Here is a 23,337-nt window from a genome sequence, read left to right on the forward strand (position 1 = left end):
AATAAAATTGTATGATATTTAAACCACATGTGATGATTTGATATACGTACACATTGTGAAGGTCTTCTCCCCCCCCCCATCAAGTTAATCAACATATCTATCACCTCACATACTGACCTTTTATGTGTAAAAACATTTAAATTCTACTCTCTTAGCAAATTTTGATTATACACTTCAGTGTTATCAACTATATATTACCATATTACACAAGGTAATGTTACACATTAGACTTCAGACCATATTCATCTATAACTGAAAGCTGTACCCTTTCACCAACCTCTTACTACCTCCCCCACCCCCTAACCCCTGGCAATGACATTTCTACTCTGTTTCTATGAAATCAACTTGTATATGTGATGCCATGTGACATTTGTCTTTCTCTCACTTCTTTCACTTAGCATAATGCCTCTAAGTCCATCCATGTTGTCACAAATGACAGGATTTCCTTTAAGACTGAATACTGTTCCTATACACAAATAATGTACCAGGTTTTCTTTATTCATTCATCAACAAACAGGTTTTCAATACAGTGGCTACTGTAATGTTGCTATGAACATTTGAGTACAGATACGTCAGAATAATAATTCCATTTCCTTTAGAAATACACTCAGAAGTAAGACTGTTAGATCATATGGTAGTTTTAATTATTCACAGAACCTCCACACTGTTTCCCATAGAAACTGTGTTAGTTTACATTCTCATTAGCAGTATAAAAGGTTCCCTTTCCTCCACCTCACCACTATTAACCTCCTGTCTTTTTGATAAGAGATATCCTTACAGCTGTGAGGTGATATTTCATTGTAGTTTTGATTTGCATTACTCTGATGATTAGTGATATTCAGCACCTTTTCATGTACCCACTGGTTATCCGTATTTCCTCTTAGGGAAAAAATATATTTAAATCCTTTGAAAGAGAAAATTATTTTAAAGTGAAATGAATATGCTAGAATATTTAGACTATATCAATCAGTACTATCAAACACAGTCATTGATATTTATCAAATAAATTAAAAACTTATGTCCACACAAAAGCTTACACAAAGATATTTATAGCAGCTTTATTTAAAGTTGTCCAAACATGGAAGCAACCAAGATGTTCATCAGGAGGTGAATGGATAAACAAACTGTGGTACAGTTAGAAAATGGAATATTATTTGGCACTAAAAAGAAATGAGCTACCAAGCCTTGAAAAGACATGGAGAACGTTCAAATGCTTATTACTAAGTGAAAGAAGCCAATATGAAAGATTTACATACTGCATAATTCCAACAACATGGCATTCTGGAAAAGACAAAACTGTGGAAATGATAAAATGATGAGTGGTTGCCAGAAGTAAAAAGTACATAGGGAATAAATAGGCAGATACAAAGGACTTCTAGGGCAGTGAAACTATTTTGTATGACACCATTAAGGTGGCTGCATGTAATTTTTATACGTTTATCAAAACCCATAGAATATATAACACCCAAAGTGCACCTAATGTAAGCTATGAACTTTGGATGATAATGACACGTCAATGTAGGTTCATTGATTGTAACAGATGTACCAGTCTGGTGTGAAAACCTGAAAGTCAGAGAGGCTTGATCCATGTGAGAACTAGGGTATAAGAGAAATCTCTCTACCATCTGTTCAATTCTGCTGTTAACATAAAACTTCTCTAAAAAATAAAGTCTATTAAGGGGAAAAAAAAAAGGGCAGGGAAAGTGGGAGAAAACAGAGCATTCAAGACAGACCATGACACAGTATCAAGGGAATCACATAAGTATATAAAACTGGAACTCCAAGAGAAAGAAAGTACAGGGTAAAAGAAATAATAGAAGAGAACTTTCTCAAAATAATGTAAGATACTGAAACACAAATACAGGATCAGGGAATTCCCAATTAGAATAAATACTATAAAATATATATACTGCTAAAAACCAAAGGTTAAGGAAACAAAAAGGAAGTTAAAGGGACACCTGGGTGATTTACTCAGTTAAGCGTCTGACTCGACTTCAGCTCAGGTCATGATCTCACGATCTGTGAGTTCAAGCCTCATGTCAGGCTCTGCACTTACAGAGCAGAGCCTGCTTGAGATTCTTTCTCCCTCTCTCTCTGCCCCTCCCCTACATACTCCCTATCTCTCTCTCTCTAATAAAAATAAACTTTAGGAAAAAAGGAAGCAAAGAAATAGGTTTTCTCACACACTGAAACACAAAGATAAGAATTTTATCAGACTTTTTGTTGAAAACTATATAAGCTGAAAGTCAGTGGAAGGACATCTTTGAAGTGCTGAGAGAAAAAAATAAACATTTGATTTATATACTCGGTGACAGTCTTTGCAAATCAAAAGGACAGACTGATCTCATGGAAAATGAAGGAGTAGAAAGCTCCATGAACCAGCCCTTCCAGTAAAGCAAGTCTTAGGTTTGTGAAACTGACAAAATCAAATTTTACAGACATCTGAAATTTAAAACAAATTATAACAGAGAAAAGAGGACCTAACAAAGAGCCTGCTAAAATTGGTAAGGAAAAGCACTATGCGGGCATCTGAGTGGCTCAGTCAGCTAAGCGTCTGACTCTTGATATCAGCTCAGATCATATCTCATGGTTCGTTAGACCAAGCCCTGCATCGGGATCTGTGCTAACAGCAGAAAGCCTACTTGGAATTCTCTCTCTCTCCCTCTTTCTAAGCCCCTCCCCTGTTTGAGCATTCATGCATGTGTGCTTTCTCTCTCAAACTCGTTTTTGTTTTTTTTAAAGAAAGCACTGTAGAATTTTGTTTTTCTACCAACTCCCCTCCCCCACAATCAACAGTATCCATAGGGATGACAGACCAATTTCCTGGTGCATCTTTCTGGTAGCAAAAATAAGAACATGGATCTTGTTCTCAAAAACTGTGGTTGTGTGTTTTGAAGGGATTCTGGACTACCATCTTTCCAAGGAAGCTGAAATCATACACTACAAACAGGTGAGGCAAGACACAGTGGATGTGACAAAGAGCAGACAATCTGAAAAGCTTCAGAATAAGGAGGCTAAGGAAGAAGATATTCTGGGGATCAAGGGCTTTAAAGAGTTAATCACATATACCAAGAAACCCAAAGTGCTACATACATGCCCAGGGCCAGAAGCATATTTGCAGAAGACATGAGAGGACACAGGCTTGCAACTCTAGCTAATCTTTGGGTTCTGTGCAAGCACAAAGTGAAGACTAAGGCAGAGCAGTAAGCAACCTGGCTAACCTTTGAAGGAATACCTCAGCTACAGATAAATAGCCAAGACCAAAAGACTGCTTTTCTTCCTTTTGATTCCCATTGGCTCAAAATATCTGTAAGTTAACTGCTGCCTACGGATATTATAAAATTTCATTAACCATACATGACAATGAGTACAGTAATTGAAAACAATACTTTAGAAAAGTCACTACACACATGGCTGTAGCCCTGAAGAGGCAATAAACCTCAGGGAAAAGGAATCTAGTGTCTAGAGTTATCATATTACGATACTGAAAAAAAAATTTTTTTTTGAGAGAAAGAAAGACCATGCACAAGCAGGGAAGGGGCAAAGAGAAGGAGACACAGAATCCCAAGCAGGCTCCACACCATCAGTGCACAGCCTGACACGGGGCTCAAACTCATGAACACACGAGATCATGACCTGAGCTGAGGTCAAGAGTCAGATACTTAACCAACTGCACCACCCAGGCACCCTGAAAATGTCCAGTTTTTAACATGAACAATCACAAGGCATACAAAGAAAAAAAAATACGGCCCATTAATAGGAAAAGAGGTTGACAGAAATCATCTTTGACTAAAACAAAACTTAGGCTTAGACTTTCAGAGGACAAACTATCAGAAGAATATAGACTATCTGAAAACGTGCTGATGAAAAACTTTCCAATTTTTATACAAACAGAAATCTACAAATTCAAGAAGGTCAAACAACTCTAGATAGGACAAACTCAAAAGAGATTCACAGATACAAATTACAATCAAATAATGAAAGCCAAAGACAATGAGAAAACACTGAAAAGAAGTAAAACAGAAATGACCCATAACACAACTAACTAATCCTCCTTAAGAATAACAGCCAACTTCTCATCAAAAACTATGCAAGGTAGAAGGCAGTAGGATGGCATATCTAAATTGTCGGGAAAAAACTGCCATACAAAAAAAAATTTGTTTTAATGTTTATTTATTTTTGAGGGAGTAGCAGCTGATGAGGGGCAGAGAGAGGGGGACAGAGGATCCAAAGCAGGCTCTTCACTGACAGCAGCAAGCCCGATGTGGAGCTCGAACTTACAAACCACGAGATTGTGACGTGAGCCAAAGTCAGATGCTCAACCAACTGCGCCACCCAGATGCCCCGCAAACAAAAATTCTATATCCAACAAACTATCACACAAAAATGGAAAAACTTAAGACATTCCTAGAAAAACAAAAATGGAGGAGACTTGTTACTAGAACTCACCTACCATACAAGAAATGGTAAAGAAGTCCTTAACAGACAATAAACCCACAATAACTTGAAGCCATACAAAGATTAAAGAATACTAATGGGGCGCCTGGGTGGCTCAGTCGGTTGAGCGTCCGACTTCGGCTCAGGTCACAATCTCGCGGTTCGTGAGTTCGAGCCCCGCGTCGGGCTCTGGACTGATGGCTCAGAGCCTGGAGCCTGCTTCCGATTCTGTGTCTCCCTCTCTCTCTGCCCCTCCCCCGTTCATGCTCTGTCTCTCTCTGTCCCAAAAATAAATAAACGTTAAAAAAAAAAAAAAAAGAATACTGGCAAAAGTAACTACAGAAGAAAATGCAGAAAAAAATATTTATAGAAGAAAATATTTTTTGCCTGTAACTTATATTTTTGTTTCCTGTAGGATTTAAAAGACAAACTTTTAAGACAATAACTATATAACTACTATGTTGTTGGACACACATGTATAAAGATATCGTTTATACTTTTGGGAAAACTGGACAGCTACATGCAAAAGAATGAAACTTGACCACTTTCTTATACCATACACAAAAATAAACTCAAAGATTAAGGACCCAAATGTGAGGCCTGAAATTTAAAAATATCCTAGAAGAGAAAGATAGGCAGTAATTTCTCTGATACCAGCTGTAACAACATTTTCCTAGATATGTCACCTGAGGCAAGGGAAATAAAAGCAAAAATAAACTTATTGGGACTATATTGAAATAAAAAGCTTCTGCACAGTGACAGACTAAAAGACCTCTTATTGAATGTGAGAGGATATTTTCAAGTGACATATCTGTTAAAGGGTTAGCACCCAAGATATATAAAGAACTTAGACAACTCAACACCCCAAGTCCCAAATAATCCAATTAAAAATGGACAGAATAGATGAACAAACATTTCTCCAAAGAAGACATGAGGAGGGCCAAAAGACACATGAAATGATGGCTCAACATCACTCATTGTCAGAGAAATGCATTTCAAAACCACAATGAGATACCACTTCACACCTCCTAAAATGGTTAAACTCAAAAACACAAAGAAACAAGTGTTGATGAAGATGTGGAGAAAAAGAAACCCTCATACACTGTTGGTGGGAATGCAAACTGGTGCAGCTACTATAGAAAACAGTATGGAGGTTCCACAAAAAATAAAAAATGAAACTACCACATGATCCAGAAATTCCACTAATGCATATGTATCCAAAGAATATGGGAACGCTATTTCAAAAGGATATGTGCACTTCTACATTTATTGTGGCATTATTTACAAAAGCTGAATTATGGAAGTAGCCCAAGTATCCACCAGTAAATAAATGCATGAAGTATAGGTGATATGCATAATCAAGTATTGAGCCATAAAAAGGAATGAAATCTTGCCATTTGCTACAACATGAATAGACCTAGAGAGTATAATGCTAAGTGACATAAGTCACTCAGAGAAAGACAAATACCATATGATTCCACTCATATGTGGAAATTTAAGAAACAAAACAAACAAGCAAAGAAAAAAAAGCAACAAACCAAAAATGTACACTCTAAACTAGAGAAGTAATGGTTACCAAAGGGAAGGTGAGTTGGGGTGGATAAAATAGGTGAAGGGGATTAAATGTATCCTTATCACGATGAGCACTAAAAATGTAGGGAATACTGAATTACTATATCGTACACTTGAAACTAATATACACAGTATGTTAATGATATGTGAATTCAAAAAAATTTTAAGATATAATTTATAACAATAACATAAGGAAAAGGGATAGAGATAGTATCAGAAATTTACAAGTTATTAAAGCTAAGCTACTTTCAATTCAAACTACTGGTGTATAAATTTGGAATGTTAATTATGATTACCAGGATAATTACTAAAAAAATACTTTTAAAATATAGAGAAAATGAAAATGGTGTACTAGGAAAAGATCTAACACAAAAGACAGCAGTTTTGGATAAACTGAGCAACAAAGAAGATGTAAGACATAGAATACAAACAGTAAAACAGCAAAAATCCTTTCTTACCAGTGATCACTTTAAATATATTTGTGAAATTAATAAAAGGAAACAACACTGGAGGGGCACCTGGGTGGGTCAGTCGGTTAATGGTCCAAATTCCGCTCAGGTGATTATCTCACAGTTCCTGAGTTCAAGTCCCAAATAGAGGTCTCTGCTGTCCGCATAGAGCTGGCTTCAGATCCTTTGTCCCCCTAGCGCTCTGCCCCTCCCCAACTTGTGCTCTTTGTCAAAAATAAACATTTAAAAAGTTTTTAAAAAGGAAATATCATTTAGAATGGTTTTGGGAGCCCAGCAAAAAAGAACACTCTCACAACCAGTACCCAACATTAATTGCAGATCCAGCAAGAAGAGATGGACATCGCATTACTACTTTACTATCTTAGCAGAATGGAAAGTTTCTTCCTCCACCTGCAACAGACTAGCCAATCAGAGACACTCACAACTCAGCCAATAAGAAGCCATTATACTTAGAACTCTGAGTTTACACCAATGGAGTTTTTAACAGCCCTCCCACTATCTCCAACTCCTTTCCTTTGTTTTCTCAACTTCCGTATAGTTTTGCCATAACTTCTTGTCTCAGATTGCAATTCTCTGTTATTCCCAAATAAACCTCTAACTTTTGCTGGTAAAATAACTGACAGTTTTACTTTTAAGGTTAACATATCAAACTCATCAGCATTAAGAGACAGAACAGCATAATATGGATTTTTAAAAATTGATCCAATTACATGCTGTCTACAACAGATTCATTTTAGACTTGGATACACAAAGAAATTGAAAATAAGAACATGCAAAAAATATATATTCTAGGGGCGCCTGGGTGGCTCAGTTGGTTAAGCATCTGATTTGGGCTCAGGTCATGATCTCATAGTTTGTGGGTTAGAGCCCCGCCTCGGGCCCTGTGCTGACAGCTCAGAGCCTGGAGCCTGCTTCAGATTCTGTGTCTCCCTCTCTCTCTCTGCCCCTTCCCAGCTGGTGCTCTGTCTCAGGCTCTTAAAAATAAATATTAAAACAAAGTTTTTTTTAATGTTCTATTCAAAGACTAAACAAAAGAAAAGCTGGAGTGGTTGTGCCAATATGAGACAAAATAAATTTTAAGTCCAAACTTTTTATGAGAGACAAAGAACAACATAAATGGGCAGAATTCATCAGAAAGATATTACAATCATGAACATACATTTACACCAAACAGCACAGTTCCAAAATATAAGAAACACAGAACTGGAGGGAGAAATAGTACTATAATAATGGTGATTTCAATACACTACTTTTAATAAAACACAGAATTAGATCAATGAGGAAACAGAGAACTTGAACAGCACCATTAACCCACCGGACCTAACAAATATATATATAACACTCAACCCCAAAAGAGAATACATACTCTTCTCAAGTACAAATAAACATTCTCCAGGATAGCTAATTAGGCCACAGAAAGTCTCAATGTCAAAATAGGAGATGCAAAAGCAGTGCTCTGAGGGAAATATTAGGTGTAAACATGTGCATTTTTTAAAAAAATTTCAATTCAGTAACCTAACTCAGTTGAAGAAATGAGGAAAAGAAGAGCAAGCTAAACCTAAAGGCTAGAAAAAGAAATAATAAAAATTAAAACAAATAAACAAAATGGAGACTAGAAAAATAGATAATTAATGAGATAAAACTGGTTCTTTGAAATGATCAACAAATCTGAAAGACTTTAAATACCAAAGACAAGATGTAAATAACTATAATCACAAATGAAGGTAGGAATATTGCTATCAACCTTATAGAAATAAAAAAAATTACTAGAATGGACAGTTTTATACCAACAAATTACACAACCTATTATTAAATGGACAAATTCCTAGAAACACACAAACTGCCAAAACTGGCTCAACAAAAAATAGAAAATCTGAACAGATTATACTGATGTAAAAATTCTGGGGCAGGGTGGGGGTGGGGAGACAAGCAAACAGAATACAACTACAAATTAAATGTAAAATATATCATGGGCAAGTGTGATTTATTCCAGGAATGCAAGAGTGGTTCAACTTAGAAAAATCGGTGGATTTAACACATCAATAGAAAGAAAGAAAAGTGAACTATATGATCATCTCAAATTATGACAGAAAGTATCTGGCAAAATCCCAAGGGAAACCAAAAAGCCAAAACACTCTTCCATGATAAAAGTATTTTAAAAACTAAAAAGGGAACTTTCTTAATATGATAAAGGGCACTTATGAAAAATATATAGGGGGGTGCCTGGGTGGCTGAGTCGGTTGAGCGTCTGACTTCCGCTCAGGTCATGATCTCAAAGTTTGTGAGTCCGAGCCCCGCATCGAGCTCTGTGCTGGCAGCTCAGAACCTGGAGCCTGCTTTGGATTCCGTGTCTCCCTCTCTCTCTGCTCCTCCCCCACTCATGCTCTCTCTCTCTTTCCAAAATAAATAAAAACATTAAAAAAAATTTTTTTTAAAAGAAAAATATATAGGTGGCTTCATATTCAAAGGTGAAAGACTAAAATAAAAGCTTTCCCCCTAAAATCAGGAAGAAAACAGTAATGTCCATTTTCACCAAAGCTTTAAAAATGTACCACTATATGTCCTAGCAAAAAAGAGACTAGAGACAATTAGGCAAGAAAGAGACATAACTGAATCCAAACAGAAACAGAATTAAATTACCTCCATTCAAAGATGCCATAATATTTTATATACAGAAAATCTCAAAGAACCAAAAACAAAATACCAGTAAATTAAAACTGCAGAGTGCAAATAACACAAAAATTGTTTATTAACTAACAAATTTATCACTGTTACATGATACAAATATTAACATGCAAAAATTGGTTTTGTTTTTGTACACTAACAACGAACAAGTCAAGAAGGAAATATAGGAAAAAATTCCATTTACTACAGCATCAGAAAGAATAAAATAATTAAAAATAAACAACCAAGGTGAAAGACGTGTACACTGAAAACTACAAAACACTGCTGAAAGAAATGAAAGAATATACCAATAAATGAAAAGATACTCTGTTCATGAATGGAAAAACTTAATATTGTTAAGAGGTCAACACTGCCCAAACAATCTACAGATTTGATGCACCTGATATCCATATACCAATTACTTTTCTGCAGAAATAGAAAATTCCATCCAAAATTCGAGTGGAATCTCAAAGGAGAGACTCTTAAAAGCCAAAACAATATTGAAAAAGAGGACCAAAGTTGGAGGTCTCACACTTCGTGATTTCAAAACCTACTACAAAGTGACAATATTCAAGACTGTGTTTCTGGGATAAAGACAAACAACAATGGAATAGAGAGCCCAGAAATAAACCCTCACATAAACCGTCAAATGAATTTTTATAAGGGGGTCAAGATCATGCAATACGCAAAGGACAATCTTTTCAATAAATGGCACCTTCGATACTCCCATACAAAAGAATGAAGGTGTACCCTGACCATACACCATATACAAAAATTAACTCAAAATGGATCAAAATCTAAATGTAAGAGCTAAAACTATAAAACTCTTTTTTCAGAAAACATAGGGCAAAAGTTTCATGACACCGTATTTGGCATTAATTTCTTACGTATGACACCAAAAGCACAGGCAGCAAGACAAAAAGTGGACGAGCTGGACTTCATCAAAATCAGAAATTTCTGTGCATCAAAGGACACTATCAATAGACTGAAAAGGAGAGCCAAGGAATGGGGGAAAAATATATGCAAATCATGTATCTGATAAGAATCTAGTATCCAAAATACATATTCTTACAACCTACCAAGGAAAAAAATCCAATAAAAAATGATCAAAGGATGTAAGTAGACACTTCTCCAAAGAAAATATATAACTGGCCAACAAGCACATTAAAAGAGGCTCAACATCCTTAGTCCCTAGAGAAATACACATCAAAACCACAATGTAATACCATTTTGCACCTATCGGAGTGGCTATAATCACAAAACTGGAAGATAAAAAAGTATGAGAATAGCTTTGTCATCTTGGGTTAGGTAAAGAGTTCTTATATATGACACCGAAAACCATCCATCAAAAAATATATACATATGACTTGGACTTCATCTTTTCTCTCTGCAAAAGACACTGTTAAGAGAATGCAAAGACAAGTCATAGACTGGGAGAACACACCTGCAAATCATGTATCTGACAAACAGCTTATAAAAATATATAAAGACCTCTCAAAGTCAAAAATTAAAAAAAAATTCCCAACATATTTTAATGAGTATAAGATTTAAAAAAAATTTTTTTTCAACGTTTATTTATTTTTGGGACAGAGAGAGACAGAGTATGAACGGGGGAGGGGCAGAGAGAGAGGGAGACACAGAATCGGAAACAGGCTCCAGGCTCTGAGCCATCAGCCCAGAGCCCGACGCGGGGCTCGAACTCACGGAACGCAAGATCGTGACCTGGCTGAAGTTGGACGCTTAACCGACTGCGCCACCCAGGCGCCCCAAATGAGTATAAGATTTAAACAGACATTTCACCAAAGAAGATAAATGGATGACAAATATTAAGATGGATGCTATTTACTTACCATTAGGGAAATGGATATCCAAACTACGATGAAATAATACTACAAACATTTATTACAATGACTAAAATTAAAAAGATAGAGCATTTCAAACATTCGTAAGGAGACAGAACAATGGAAACTTTCACATATGGCTAAAGATAATAAAAAATAGTATAAACCCTTTGAAAAGAAGGTTGGCAGCTCCTTAAAAAACTATATACACATTAACCATATGACTAAAGAATGCCTCTGCTAGGTATTTATCCAAGTGAAAAAAAAGCCTACATTCATACACAAACATATATTCATATGTTTATAGCAGCTTTATTCCTAATTACCAAAAACTGAAAACATCCCCCAAGATGTCCTGAAACAAATGATTGGATATATGATAAGGTACATTCATAAGGTGAAATATTATTCAACAATTAAAAGGAAAAGACTACTGATTAATACATGCCACAATATTAATGAATCACAAGTGCAGAGACTATATACATACTATTTACTTCCATTTATAAGATATTGTGGGAAACTACAGAAACAAAGAACAGATCAGTGGTTGTTAGAGGCTGGGAGACAAGAGGACGGACTAAAAAGAGACCGCATAATAGAAACAGAGGGTAAATGTTGCATGCAAATTAACTTTTCTTTTCAATCCAACTAGGATTTTTTGTAGAAATTATTGAGATTATTCCCAAATAAATAGGAAAAGAAAAAGGAACTACAAGAACCAAAACAATCTGGAAAAAGAACAAAGTCAGAAGATTCCTATTACCTGATTCCTATAAACATACAAGCTTACACAACTTTATATAAAATTGAATGCTTTACATATTTCTATGCAATTTGCATTTTACACTCAGAAAAGTATTGTGGACATTCTATCTCATTTGTTTTCTTTGTTAATACTTATACACTTTAAAATGGTCTCTTAAAAAATTGAAAACATTCCTTAGTGAAAATTTAGCATGACTCTAATTTTTTACTACTGTAAACAATGCTGTCATCTATCCTTCCTCAATTGCACAAACATATTCATAGGACATATTCCTTGTGTTGAACATGTATAAAAATTCATACAATTTTTTACTGCCAAATTTCTCTCTAAAAATACCGTACCAATATACACTCATTTTACCAGTATACGTTGAATTAGTTAAATATAAAAGTATACTCCCTATATATTTAAGCTTACTTAAACTAGTATGGTTTCAGTTTTACACCAATATACCTTTAGAAGGTAGCACACATCAGTTCACCTTTCCTGCTCTAGCCTGTAATCACCTTGCTTTGAAAATAAAGTGCACACCAGGCTTTTAGATCATACATCAACCAGGCTTTTAGATCATACACCAAGATGTCTAATGATGATTTCAGGACATTTGCAAGATTTCAAAAATCTCAATTAATGGATATTTTACTTAAGAAAAATAATCTGGTGCATTCTTATTCCCTACTCACTCTTTTCATTGAGTGTCTTATGTTATTGAGCACACCCAACATTATCTTAGAAATCTATATATTTTGACTCATGTACTCTGCACGGCTTTAAAAATATTTCCTTAGTGGAGAAGATGTAAATACATGATAAATTCCAGTCTTTCACTTTACATTATGCCAACACTTACCTAATTATTTTGTTCTAATCATAGCTTTAAAAGCCTTGTTTGTATTGAGTATATTTTTCATAAGTCATCCTAACATTACTGCTATAGTTCTATCAATTTTATAAATCATCCTTAATCACATACAAATCCATTCCATTTTATAAGTTGTCTTCCTTAAACTGGTATTGCTCTGTAACCATTTGGATTTCCTTTTATTCCTTAATATTGCGAACACTCAATATTCATTAAATAAGTATCTACTGAGTACTGCCCACATGCTAGGCACTGTGTTAATTTTGATTTTCAAGAATGAAAATTCCCCATTTTTTTTCACAGTTAGCTTGGTTTTGAAGATACTCTACATAAAAAAAAAGTCTCTTCCTCCCTCTCCTCACTCCCATCTCTCTCTGGAAGTTTTTCTAATATCTAAAGTACATTTCTCATCATCAGGAATGTTGTCCTCCATCCAGATGGCCAACTGACACATGAAAAAATGCTCAATGTCACTCATCATCTGGGAAATACAAATCAAATACACAATGAGATAACCATCTCACACCTGTCAGAATGGCTAACATTAACAACTCAGGCAACAATAGATGTTGGCGAGGATGTGGAGAAAGAGGATCTCACACACACACACACACACACATACACACAATGGAGTATTACTTGGCAATCAAAAAGAATGGAATCTTGCCATTCCCAACTACATGGATGGAACTAGAGAGTATTACGCTAAGCAAAATTAGTAAGAGAAAGACAAATATCATATGATTTCACTCATATGAGGACTTTAAGACACAGAACAGATGAACACAAGGGAAGGGAAGCAAAAATAATATAAAAACAGGGAGGGGGACAAAACATAAGAGACTCTTAAATATGGAGAACAAACAGAGGGTTCCTGGGGGGGGGGGGTGCTGAAGAGGTAAGGGGCATTAAGAAATCTACTCCTGAAATCATTGTGGCACTACATGCTAACTAGGATATAAATTTTTAAAAAAAGAGGAATGTTGTCCGCTAGGCTGACCTGATTACCACTTCAAAAGGTTCATCATGACCCTTCTGTTTCTCCAGTCAGTTCTCACCCTCAAAATAAAGTGCAAAAGAGTTGTTTCCCTCATTCTGTCAAATTTCTAAGAAATGTCAACAATAGGAAACAACAGGTAGAAAATCACTAAGGACACAGGTAAACGCAGTAACTTCACCAATCAACTGGATATAACTAACGTCTATGGACTACTTCATCCATTAATTCACATTCTTCTCAACCTCACTTAGAACAGTCATCAGACGGACCACATTATAAGCCATTAAATACACATTAAGAAACTTGAAAGAATAAAAACCATACAGTGTACACTTCACACTATAATGAAATTAAATTAGAAATCACTACCAGAAAGATAGCTGAAAAATCACAACACACTTGGAGATTAAACAACACACTTAACACTAGTCAAAGAAATCTCAATGGAAATTTTAAAATACTTTGAGCTAGGGGCATTTGGGTGGCTCAGTCAGTTAAGTGTCTGACTCTTGATTTGGGCTCAGGTCATGATATCTCATGGTTCGGGATATCTAGACCTGCTTTTTGTTCTGGGATTTTCTCTCTCTCTCTCTCTCTCTCTCTCTGTGCCCCTCCCCCGCATGCATGCATGCACACACACACTCTTTCTCAAAATAAATTTAAAAACTTAAAAAAAAATAAAATATTTTGACCTAAATGAGTATGAAAATACAACTCGAAAAATTTATAGATGCAGCCAAACGCAGTGCTTAAGAGAAATTTATAGCACTAAATACATACATTACAAAAAAATCATCTAGAATCAATCATTTAAGCTTTCATCTTAGGAAACTAGAAGGAGAGCAAAAGCAAGCAGAGGAAAAATAATAAAAATTAGGGCAGAAAAATCAAAGAAGTTGAAAACAGTGAATGAACAATGAAAATAACTAAAACCAAAGCTGTTTCTGAGATCGATAAAATCAATAACCTCTAACCAGGCTAGTTAAGAAAAAAAGAGATAAAGACACAAATTACTAAAATCCAAAATGAAAGAGGAAATATCAGTACAAAATCCCATGACAGTAAAAGGATAATAAAGGAAAACCGTGAACTATTCCCACAAATTTGATAACTTAGATGAAATAAACCAATTCCTTGAAAGACACTACCTGCAAAAAATATGAATAGGCCTATTCTATTAAAAAAACTGAATCAATGATTAATAACCTTGCAACACAAAAATACCACATTCACTAGGTTCACCAGGTTCATCAGTAAATTCTACCAAACATTTATGGAAGAAATTACCCCAATTCTATACAATGTCTTTTAGAGATATAGAGGAAATACTTTCTAAGTCATTCTATGAGAACATTACCCTAATACCAAAACCAGACAAAGTCATTACAAAAAAAACTATAGAGCAGTATCTCTCCTGAACACAGATGTAAAAATCCTCAACAAAATATTAGCAAATTAAGAATTTTAAATGTATTAAAAGAATTATTCACTACAACTAAGTGGGATTTACCCTAGGTATACAAGACTAGTTAACTTTGAAAATCAAATAATGTAACCTATCACACATCAATAATAAAAGAAAAAAAATCACACGGTGATATCAATAGGTGAATGAAAAGCATTCTGACAAAATCCAATAGCTATCCGTGATTTTAAAAACAAACAAAACCTCTCAGCAAGTAAAATAGAAATCTTCCTCAACTTTATAAAGAACATCTACAAAAATCCTACAGCTGACAACCTACATAATAGTGAAAAACTAGAAACTTTCCCGCTGAGAATAGGAACAAAACAAGGATAACTCCTCTTACCATTCCTTTTTACCAAAGGTCTAACCAGATGCATTTAAACAAGAAAAGGAAATAAAAGGTATACAGAGTGGGAAGGAAGAAATCAAGTTTTCTTCTCTATGGGAGTCTGTGTAGAAAATCTGAAAGAATAAATAAATAAAAAACCCTCCTGGAACTAATAGCAATTACAGTAGGGCTGCAGGACATAAGGCTTATGTATAAAAGTCAATAACTTTCATATAAGCAAACAATGAATAATTGAAATTTGAAATTAAAAACACAATACCATTTATGTTAGCACCAAAAAACAAGAGAAAACAGGTATAAATCCAACAAAGTATGGATAAGACCTATATAAGGAAAACTATAAAACTCTGATGAACAAAATCCAAGTACTAAGTAAATGGAGAGCTATTTCATCCCAGATAGGAAGACTCAATATTGTCAAGACATCAATCCTTCCCAACTTGATCTATAGATTCAACACAATTCCAATCAAAATCCCAGCATATTATTTTGTGTATACCACAAACAGACCCAGAATAGTCAACACAATATAAAGGGAGAAGAACAAAGTTAGAAGAGTAACACTACCCAACTTACTATAAAACTATAGTAAACACAACTGTGTGACATTACCAAAAAACCAAACAAGCAGATCAACAGAAGAAAGGACCCAGAAATAGATTCACACAAACACAGTAAGCTGATCTTTGACAAAGGAGCAAAGGTGATAAAATGGATAAAAGACAGTCTTTTCAACATATGGAACTAGGTATCAACATACAAACAAAAACAAAAACCTTAAACACAGATCATACATTCTGCACAAAGTTAACTCAAAATGGGTCAAAGACCTAAATGCAAATTCAAGAGTATAAAACCCTTAGAAGATAACATAGGAGAAAATCTAGATCCCTTGAGTATGATGATGACTTTTTAGATACAACACCAAAGGCAAAGCTATGAAAAAATTTTCTGATAAAGTGGACTTCAACAGAATTTAAAATTTTTGCTCTGCAAAAGACACTGTCATGAACATGAGAAGACAACTCCCAAACTGGTAAATAGTATTGCAAAAACATTTTTGTTCTTTAAATTTCTTAAGTGTCATTCAAAATATACAAAGAGTTCTTAAACCTCCACAAGAAAACAACCTATTTAAAATACGGGCATAATATATGAACCAAGACCTCAATGAAGAAGATACACAGATGGCAGTTAAACATATGAAAAGATACTCAAACATGTCACTAAGGAACTGCAAATTAAAAAAAAAAAAAACAGTGAGATACCCCTAAACACCTACTAGAATGACAAAAATCCAGAATTATGACAAAATCAAAGGCTGACAAAGATGAGAAGCAAAAGAAATGTAAAGTGATACAGCAACTTTGGAAGAGAGCTTGGCAGTTTCTTTCAAATTACACTCTTCGAGCACCTGGGTGGCTCAGTCAATTAAGCATCCAACTCTTGATTTCAGCTCAGGCCAGGATCCCAGGGTCCCGGGTTTGAGCCCTGCATAGGAGCCTGCATAGGATTCTCTCTCTCCCTCACTCTCTATCCCTTCCCCACTCACCTGTTTTCTCCCTTTCTCTCTCTCAAAATAAATAAACTTAAAAAAAAAAACAAACAAACTGGAGCACCTGCATGTCTCAGTCAGTTGTGCGTCCAACTTTTGATCAGGTCATAATCAGGTCAGTTTGTGAGTTTGTGCCCCGCATCAGGCTCTCTGCTGTCAGTGTGGGGCCCACTTCAGATCCTCTGTCCTCCTCTCTCTATGCCTCTCCCCTACTCACTTTCTTTCTCTCTCTCGCAAAAATAAAAACATTAAAAAAATAAAAATTAAATATACTCTTAAAATATGATCCAGTAATCATACTCCTAAGGTAGTTTATTCATCCAAAGGAAGTGAAAACATCTCCATACAAAAACCTGCACACAGATGCTTTCAGCAGCTTTATTAATAACTGCCAAAGCATGGAAGCAACCAAGCTGTCCTTCAGGAGGTGAATAAATAAACTGTGGTAGATGTACACAATGGAATATTACTCAGTCCTAAAACGAAATGGGCTATCAAGTCGTGAAAAGCCATGGAGGAATAGCCAATGTATGTCAGTAACTGAAAGAACCCAATCTGAAACTGCTACATACTATACGATTTCAACTACACAGCATTCTGGAAAAGGCAAGACTAAGAAAACAGTAAAAAGATTAGTGTTTGCCAGCAATTAGGGGGCAGGAGGAATGAACAGGCAGGGCACAGAGGAATTTTAGGTCAATGAAATTTCTCTATATCGTATTATAAAGATGGAAGTGTCGTTATACATTCACCAAAACCCAAAGAATATATAACACCAGCAGTGAACCCTAATTTAAACTATGAACTTAGGGGGATAATGATGTGCCAATATAGGTACACTGACTGAACAGTTGTACCATTCTGCTGTAAGATATTGAGAGTGGGGAAGGCTGTATTTATGTGGGGGCAAGTGGTATATAGGAACCCCTGAATCTTCTGCTCAATTTTGCTGTGATCCTATAAATGCTCTTAAAAATAAAGTCTCTTTTAAAAAGAATTAATTAATTAACTTATTAGTAGCTTAATGTTTTCTTTTTTTTTTTTTTTTTAATTTTTTTTTTCAATGTTTATTTATTTTTTTGGGACAGAGAGAGACAGAGCATGAACGGGGGAGGGGAAGAGAGAGAGGGAGACACAGAATCGGAAACAGGCTCCAGGCTCTGAGCCGTCAGCCCAGAGCCCGACGCGGGGCTCGAACTCACGGACCGCGAGATCGTGACCTGGCTGAAGTCGGACGCTTAACCGACTGCGCCACCCAGGCGCCCCTAGTAGCTTAATGTTTTCAACAGATGCTAATTTGTTTTTATACCTTAACATTACTTTTCCCTGGACAATCTCATATTTTATGTGGACTTAAAAAAAGTACACATCCATAGGGCACCTGAGTGGCTCAGTTAAGCATCCAACTTCAGCTCAGGTTGTGTGATCTCGTGGTTCATGGGTTCAAGCCCTCCATCAAGCTCTGTGTGGACAGCTCAGATCCTGGAGCCTGCTTCGTATTCTGTCTTTCTCCCTGCCCCTCCCCCACTCATGCTGTGTGTCTCTCACTCTCTCAAAAAATGAATAAACATTAAAACAATTTTCTTAAATAAATAAAGCACATGTATGCAAGAGTACATGTGTATTCAGATACAGAGGCACAATGCCCTTTCTACTTAAACATTCAGTATCTCCGTTTGTCATGAACTCACTGCCACAAATGAGGAGAGAAGAAAGATGCAGAATATAATTCCTAGTCTGTTCATTTCCGAGTATAAAACTGTTTTATAAATTCTTATTACCTGAATTAAGAACAAAGTTTAAAGAGCAATATCAGCAATATCTGAAGTATAGTTTATTTCTAACTAGATGCATTTTCACCTGTACAAGATCCTATTCATTAATCAGAGGAATTCACTCTGTAGGCAAAGACACAGAATACAATCTAATTCAGACCCCTCTTTTATCATTCCTAATTTTTTAACCTAAGTTGTCTTAAAGAATGTATTAGCAGCAAATCTGTATGTACATGCATACACAGATAGACGCACACACAGACACACACACACACAGACACACACACACATACACACCCAGGTAGTGGTGGTGTACCACATGATTTATAAGGCAATGATTAAACTGGTATTATTATTTCTAAAACTGCTTTTCAACAATTTGAGTAAGTACTACACTGTGCCAACAAAGAAGGAATATGTTCACTTACTACTTTTACTAGAATTAGGATTCTGTTACCTGTTTATGATATCAAATTAAAGATGTTAACAAAAATTTTTGTCCAGTACAACAACCTTGAATATATACTTCATATTCTAAAGAACTACAATTTAATCAAGAAAATAAAATCTGAATCTCTCTTCCCAGTAAAATTTAGCCCATACAGTTGACCCTTGAACACAGGTATGAATTGCACAGGTCCACTTACACATGGATTTTTTTTTCAATAAACACAGCACAGTACTATAAATGTATCTTCTCTTCCTTATGATTTTCCTAATAACATTTTCTTTTCTCTAGCTTACTTTACTGTAAGAACACAGTACAGAAAACATGTAACATACATAATATGTGTTAACAGACTGCCTATGTTACCGGTAAGGCTTATGATAAACAGTAGGCTATTAGTAGTTATGTTTCAGGGCAGTCAAAACTTATATGGAGAATTTCAACTACAAGAGGGATTGCTAACTCCCTAACTCCCATGTTGTTCAAAGGTCAATTATAAATGAGAAAATTTTCTAGCTCTTTTACTGAATAAAAAGAATGCCAAAATAGAACGGATCCTCCAAGGTACTTAGCAATTCATATTACAAGATGGCCCAAATAGGAAATAGTCAACATTAAGATACAAGAAACGGGGGGGTAGTAAACTTTTGAAAATATTAATCTAAAAAATCTCAAATATTAGACAGAAGGATAATTTACAACAAAACTGAATTATGTGCTCAACAGGACAGAGATAAAAGGTTCATCAGTAATACCAAGTTGATTTGTTAGAGTGCTTTCTCTTCTAATTACGTATTACAAAAAGGTATCCTTCTTAGCATTTCTGAGTAACATAACCTTAAATATCAAAAGAAATATAGCAGAGTGGTTTCAGAGTTTATCCAGGCTCTTAAAACAGATATGCTTTCTAATTGAACTTACTATGCCTCAGTATTCTCATCTCTCAAAGAGGAATAATAAAAGAAGCAAACTTCAAATGGTTATTGAGAGTATTTCTAAGAGTGCCCATAAATAAGTATTAACTCCTAGCTATAGGAGGAAGGAGCAGACAAAAATGTAAAGGAATGTCAGCTCTAGGAGGGCAACTATTTTTTTTTCTTTTTCATTCACTGCCATATTCTTAAACCCTGAAGCTTAGTAAATTTTTGTCAAATAAACAAGATTTGCATGCATGCATATACATATGAATATATTTTTTTAAAGCAGAGAATGAAAAATTGAACATGAGGAGAGCCCCCAGAGTTAACAAACTAACCAAAGATAGGAGCTTTTTCTTTAAATAAAAAAAAACAAAAAGAGGTAAGATTTGAATTCTCAGTTAACTCATTTAGCAGTGACACCTAAAGCTGGTGAAGTGGGAAGATGGAAGCCAAGCAGGGGCTCGAGGATGAGACCAAAGAGTAGGGTACATCAGAATGGAAGACAATTAAGTGTGATAAAGTCCCCACAAATAATCTTATACACATACAATATACACAACTCAGATGAACTAATGGAAAATGCCAAGCTTTTAATTTTTTCTGTATTAACCAGTCTCTCCCAAAAGCTTTACACATTAAGCTCTGAAAATTCCATGATAAACATATTAAATTTCATTCCCAAAATCCTGCCTCCACATCTTCTCTTTATCTACTCATATGTTTTTCTTTTACTTTGAATATTCCCCCAACATTATCTTCTTACATTCCAACACCATGTAATTGCACCAAGAACCTTAACACTCTCCTACAATCTCAACTTCAGTGCTCCTCTCCCATTACTCTAGTCTTAATTCCAAAGTGCTTATTATTTCTCTTACAAAACCACTTCTTTTGCTTCTGCGTATGTGCACATACTACCTCATGCTACATAACCTATTCTTCCTGAAGCAAACTGGGAAGCTCTAATATTGAAACCTAGGCAGAGTTAGGTCTCACAATTAAAAGCTTTCACGCCACATTGTACATACGACTGAGGCACTTTTTGCCACACATTCTGTCTGTGTGTAAATGTATTATTTTGTAATTAGGAGTGTTACAAATTTCATTCAGTTCCTTACTTTTATTACTCCATGTTAGTCTTTTTTTAATTAACAAACTTTATATTTTTTGGAGTAGTTTAAGTTCACAGCAATTTGCCACATATTTAATTGGCATTTCTAGCTCTTCAGGAGATTTATGATCTTTTACAAAGAACTGTCCTCTCTTTCTGCTTCTAAAGAATTGTATAGTACCTGGCACCCAGAAAAGGGGCTTATTAATTAGCAACTGCAAAACATAAAGATGTACCATGCCATTAGGATGTAATAATAAAGTGGTAAATAAACAACTAATTAAGTAAGCTTGTTCTTAATTCTATTATGCATCAGGTCTTTTTTCATTATGATTTCTAACTGCTTACATAGCTATTATATAATTTACCTTTTAATTTAACTGTATTTCTGATTTCTGGACATCTATTGAACACTGGGGCCACAAAAGGAAGTCAGATCATGGCAAGCTCCACATCTGGTTCCTCTCTATGGAATAACGCAACCAGGCCAAAGTAATGAGTTGGGTTTCAGGAATACAACTAAGGCAAGTATAATAAGTGAAAAGGCAGAAAAACCTAAGAGCACCAATTGGATAGATCCAAACTCGAGTTTTGATGAAGGATAAGAAGTTACAAAATAACAAACCTAACAAACAGGAGTCAAATTATAAAAACAAAGAGGAAGCAAGAGAAAAGAATCAAATATAAAATACTGTACCAAACACCAGAGCACGTTGGAAACAAAGTTCAAAGATTACAGGAGCTTAAAAGATAGATATGTGGCAGACATTCATTCATATCTCTAGTATTAATACAACTCAATCAAAATTTAAGAAACCACTGTAAATACATGATCATTAGCATCTTTAAAAGAAAATTTTTAACTTAAATGTATGTAAATACTAAGGTTTCCAAAGTTACCTACGTCATGTAAAGGATACAAATAATTGATCACAAATAGACATGTTATTGATTGGTTGCTCTAAATTTAAAAGAACATTAAAAATGCCATCAGCCTTTTTCTTTAAAGAGAAGGGAGGATGATGGCAGAGTAAGAGAACTCTACGGTCACTAGTCCAACGAATACAATTAAATAACTATCAAATCATCCTAAATAACCCAGGAATCAATCTGAAGAATGGCAGAAGAAACACCACAACTAAAGGTAGAGAAGAGGCTACACCAAAGAAGGTAGGAAGTGAAGACACACAGCTTGGGAGAGAAATGGACTATGGCTGCTGCAGGGAGCCACGGTTGTGAAGAAGGAAGAGAGACAAACTAGCACACAGGGGAGCACATGGGGGAAAACGAATCCCCATAGCAACTGGCTTGGAAGGTGAGAGGGCCCAAAAATCGTGAGTTTCTACAGCCAGTGGGGCTTAAGGACTGGAGTAGTAAAAGTCACTAGGTTTGGCTCTCAAAGACTTCCAAGGGCAGTGCACGACACCTGGAGAAAAGGCAGGGGTAAACAGTCTGTGGACTTACAGCATAGAAACAGCATTATGAAGAGTGCCTCAGGCACACAGTAAGGAGGCTAGCTGTTCATCTCAAAGTGTGTCCCTGAGAAGCGTTTACAGGGAGAATCCTCCAGGAAAAAAAGAACTGGCAAGGGCCATTTCCCTCCCCCTGCCCCTCAGCATAAATACAGAGCCATGAGCAGGAACCAAAGCAACATGAACACGTGATACCTAACTGGCTTACAACAAGCCCCACCCCACAGCACTCCAGGAGAATTGCTATTCCCAGGCACACCTGCCTCAGTCCCAAAGTGGTGGGCCCCCTCCACAGGAAGACTGGTCAAAACCCCTGCCACCACCAGGTCTCCCCATCCATTTCTGTCAAGTCACCATTTTGGTGGCAGCAAAAGGTCTCATTTCACAAACAGACCAGAGTACACCTACTTAAAACAAACCACATTTAGGCCAAGAACCAAACACTGCCAACAACAGGCAAAGAGAACCTCTGCAGACGACTAGCCTCAAGGATAAAATGGCCAGAACACAAGAGTAGAGTGCACAAAGCACACAATGGAGATACTCCTGGAAGCGCCAGGTCCTGGAGAACAGCAGACACTATACTGCAGGGCACTACAGGACTGCTTTTTCATAAGGCCATTA

The 23,337-nt window shown here is 35.8% G+C and overlaps 1 protein-coding gene across 1 annotated transcript in view; it reads right to left on the reverse strand.

Annotated features, from left to right (window-relative positions):
- Positions 1 to 23,337, reverse strand: part of STAG1 (stromal antigen 1) — a 400,899-nt gene that overhangs the window by 285,706 nt on the left and 91,856 nt on the right. The window lies entirely within an intron of this gene.

The sequence above is a fragment of the Lynx rufus genome, unplaced genomic scaffold (genome assembly GCF_022079265.1).
Source record: "Lynx rufus isolate CCGP_SWC_20201006 ecotype Redwood Valley unplaced genomic scaffold, mLynRuf1.p SCAF_5, whole genome shotgun sequence".
NCBI lineage: Eukaryota > Metazoa > Chordata > Mammalia > Carnivora > Felidae > Lynx > Lynx rufus.